A 4,649-nucleotide genomic window follows, 5' to 3' on the forward strand; every position below is an offset into this window, starting at 1 on the left:
TTTGCTTTCTCTGACCTCTCTCTCTCCTTTTACTCGAGTAAGCACTCCCTGCATCATTTGCATTACTAGCAGCTGCCTCAACCCACACTGCAGCTTCACCACAAAACCTGATTTTAAAAGTAAACCCACCCTTACTTGTAATGTGAAACAAATCTTCAGTGGCACAGCTTCCTGCCTGCCAAGAGGAGGGCTCCCTAGACTGGTACTTCTCTGACCATTTGACAGCAAGTATTGCATTCTAAATTTAGAACCAAAAGTCATTCGTGCTTTTGCTAATTTCCAAATTTTATTTCAAACTACTATAGTAACAAAATAACAATGGTAATTCTGTATGGAGAGTAGCAACCCTTTAAATAAACAAGGTCACAGTACTCCAACAGTACTTTGGCCTGGGGAAATTTTGATGAGAGGATTATTAGGCTTGTTGGTTCCTGAATGTGAACTAAGAAAGACTTCCAAGAATATGGAGGTAAGGAGGAGGGAAAACGGCCACTTTCCTTGTCTCCAAGATCAAAGCAGAATGATCTTGGTTGCGAAGTTACGTAATCATAAAATATCTGAAGAGACCCATATGTAAAGTTGTCATGCTATCTATCCTGTATATATTTCCCTTGCTTGTAGGAGTGGTGTAGCCCTCCATTTTGTCCTGGCCAGCCATGGTTGAGGAAAGTATAATAAAATGTCCAAACTCTCTCTGCTGAGTCTTCCAAATTCTTTCTTTTGGGTCAGCAAATAGTACCCTAGGGATTTTGCATCTCTGGGGTTGAATAAGAAAATTAGGCAATCACAAAACACAGGATTATGGAAGAAAATTGAAGTCAAATCAATATAATGTGTCCTACTGCACATTAAGATTTCTGTTTCATCTTGGGGATTTTAGTCTTTTCTAAGTAGTATTTTCTAAGTAAATCTCAATAAGTAAATAATATAACTCCCTTGAAAACTAGGTGTTCTATTCAATATATTAATCTTTTTCAGGACTGTAAGAAATCCCTTATTAAGTTATGCTCTAAGAAGGCAAATGGTGTTCTATTTGCCTTAATATAGTACAATCAAATTAATCTAACCTCAATGCAGAGAAATGTCATTCAGACTTAGAAAAACAACCAGAGAACAAGAATATTTTAGAAGTAAAGCAAATTTCTTTCTTAAAAATATAGAAAAACTGTTGAAGCAAAAATAAAATAGTTGGGTAATTTATTTTTGAAAATGTAACAACTTTGTGCAAAAAAGAACACCAAGGTATTATAAGATTCACAAAAGCATTTTGGGGTAAGGAAAGTTAGCCTAGAAAAATAACTCCTTTCCACAGTTTGACAATTATCCTGACTTAGTGCAAGAAACAACTATAAAATTCTTCTCTCTTGACTTCCTGTAACAAATATTAATAGTGGTACAGAATTTTATAAACTGAGTTGGGCTAATATTTGCACATGGTTTGGATGGGCAAATGATTCTGTAATCTGCTGGCTTTCCCCTTTGTTGTGATTCATCTTTTAGAAGAACAAGTACTCCAGTCTTCTAGTTCTTATTAATTTTCTTTGTTGTTACAAAAACCTTTCTTAGTCACAATGTTTCCTCATTATAAAAACTTTGGCAGCAGATGTACTAAAATTGGAAAGATACAGATATTAACATGGCCCATCAACAAGGATGACATACAAATTTGCAAAACATTTCATATTTTTTAGCTGCTCTTGCCACAGGGGAAAATAACTGGGTAACTATGTAAGATGATAGATACGTTAATTTGTTTCACTATAGTAACCATTTTACAGTATATTTGTATCTCATAACATATGTTGTAAGCCTTAAATATATACAATAAAATTGATTTTAAAAAAGAAACAAAATATGCAAACACCATAAAAAAGAAACAATCATTCACAACATTTTAATGCTGTGACATGTTAATGAATCATAAAAAGTATATCTGGGGTTCTCTAAAACCTTGATAAAGAATCATTTACATAGAATTAGGAGGGAATGGCACCCCCAAAGAACATATTTTGCAACTCTCCTCTTCAGCCTTCCTTACTGTCATGGGAAAAGAGATGCCTCCAGAGAAGAGTCCAGTCCTAGGAGTTCCTAGAGGGAAGGGGGAACTCAACTCATGACAAGGGAGATTCTTGGCATAGGTGATAGAAAAGAATTTCAGCACAAGCCAGACAAAAGCATAGAGGGAGGCTTATTTAGAAAAGTAGATATCAAAGGGCTGTCTCTAGAGTAAGAAGCCCAATATTTTAGAAGGGCTGTATCAGGGGCCAGACTGGACAGGGAACCAGGGTGGAGCTGCACAATTTCCTGCCAGTTTTCCCTGCACTTGCATATTTCCTTCATTTTATAAGAGCATGGGCCAAGATTTACAACTGTACTTTCTGCATCTCAATGGCTTGTGGGAGTTTCCTTTAAGATTCAGTATTTCTCTCTTTATTCTAAATATATATCTCATTACCATTGACTGTTTATTGTGGTATATGAGTTGTTATGCTAATTGGATGAGTGTGGATTTGAAGGTTTTCAAGGAGCTATTAGTAGTAAAGGTCACTGAGTTTTGATTTCAGAGGTGTTTTCTGAATTTGATTCTAGACTTAGGCATTTACCAGTTATGTGACACCAGTTAAACCACTTAGTCTCCCAGTGCCTCAGTTTTCTGATCTGCAAAATAAGAATAATAATGGCATCCATCTCAAGGAGTCATTATAAGATTTAAATGAATTACTATTTGTAAAACATTTAGAATGGCATATAGTTAGTTTGTAAAAGTATATATTAAAGAACAATTTTAAATTGGAAAAACTAAGAATATTTCCTTCTCTGAATATAACTAGAGATTAGGGGCACAGTTTGATTCCTTGATGCTAGAGGGCATTACAAGAGCAATAAAACATCCTAGGATTCAGTGTGCCTAATGTTTTTTTGTTTTTTATTGGTTATCATAAAACATTAAAGGCTGATAGCTGTGGAAAACTCAAGGTGGGGATTTAGGAAATTATTTGGTCCTATTAAAAATGTATACTCCTGGATAATATTTTTACAGAGAAAATAAACTTCATTCCTACATTTTTCAAGTTATCACAAAGAAAAAATAATGGAATCCACATTAATGAGGCTTAGCTAAGATGTTTTAAGCTAGCAAGAGCTGAAACATTAAATTGGGGTTATACATGAAATTAAAGCACACAGAACTCATTTGGGAAACAATTCATTCTTTTTTGTGTGGCCAAGGTCCTATTTAGCACATCAAAGAAGACTTTGCCATTTATTAGCTGTGTGATTTGGGGAGAATCATTCAGATTACCTAAAGCTTTTTCCTCATCAGTAAAATGAAGTTGACAATTCTGTAGCCTGTTCTCCAACCCGCACCTTTCCACTTCCCTCACAGGGCAATTATGAATATAAAACAGTTCTGTAAACAATAGAGTTATATGGATGAAATTTAATGTGCATCTTGGTTTGAATCTCCCTGTCAGTGGAACACACGAGATGAGTTTTCAGGAATAGGAGGTTTATTTGACAGGTTAACCATGGAAAGACAAAAGAGGAAGCCGGAGTATCACACTGGGAAAGGGGAAATCTAGCAGGGAGCTAGTTTTCCCAAGGACAAATATGCTCCATCTCCTTATGAACCCTGTGAGTAATTATATAGAATGCACTGTAGAATTGGCTGCTCCCAAAGCACAGAGGCTGGAATATTTGACTACAGACACCCAAGCCCATTTGTTGAAGTTTTTCCTTGAGAGCATTAAAACCTCTGATTGAACCTGCCAGCAGGCAGAAAGAAGGCCTGTGGCAGAAAAGCAGAGAGGCCATTTTGCTTTTGAAATGGCAGCTGGGAGTGTACAGGGTACTGTCCACCATAATTGTAGGTGAGGCCAAAGGTGGATGGAAGAGATGTGGCACAGACACTACCATGTGTTTACTGGGTCTTTGTGAGAATTAAATCTGGGATATTATACAGGAAGGAATAATTTACTGTGGTCCATCAATGTCTTTTCATTTGCTGGGCTGTGCTGCAAAAAGTGCATATTCACTCTATTCTTTAGAGAAAGTTCTACATTTCCTCATCAGCTCACTCTGGTCATTTAATACCCCTTATTTTCTCAAAAAATAATTCTTCTACCCTCATATGCAAGAAACAGGATTTAGCAAGTCATTGTTCTCTAGATCTTGCTCTGGCCATGATTACTAGAACTGACATTCAACATATGGTTTTGTAAGAGTAAAAGAAATTGAAGTTAAAGTGTAAAAGACCGGGTATCGTGAAGTTTCTAAGCTGCAAAGCCTGAGTTAAAATGTAAGGACCAAGTATTGTTAAGTTCCTATGCTACACCCAAAACCTGAAATTCCTGTAGCTGTTAGGACAATTCCCGGGACTGCCCAGTAAATATTCCCCCTGACCATCTAGTTGTTTAATAACCTAGGACCCTGTGCAGCTTGGCATATAGGCATCTCAGGGCCTAAGCCAATCAGTTTGAATGTGTACCCCGCTTTAGAACTGACCTATCACCCCCACCTGACCTGTTCCTGCCAATGAATGTGCTAATCAAGTTTGAGAGTTGTTGTTCGATTTTCCCGTGCCTCATGATGATTTGTTCTGATGTATGCAAAGCCCCCGCCCTCCCCAAAAAGTGTACTTAAGCACTGCT

At 36.8% G+C, this 4,649-nt stretch overlaps 1 pseudogene; it reads left to right on the top strand.

The window, feature by feature from the left end:
• Window positions 1-1,588: 1,588 nt before the first annotated feature.
• Window positions 1,589-1,688, top strand: LOC125614171 (annotated as a pseudogene).
• The last annotated feature ends 2,961 nt before the right edge of the window (window positions 1,689-4,649 follow it).

This window comes from Marmota marmota, unplaced genomic scaffold (assembly GCF_001458135.2).
Source record: "Marmota marmota marmota unplaced genomic scaffold, marMar, whole genome shotgun sequence".
NCBI lineage: Eukaryota > Metazoa > Chordata > Mammalia > Rodentia > Sciuridae > Marmota > Marmota marmota.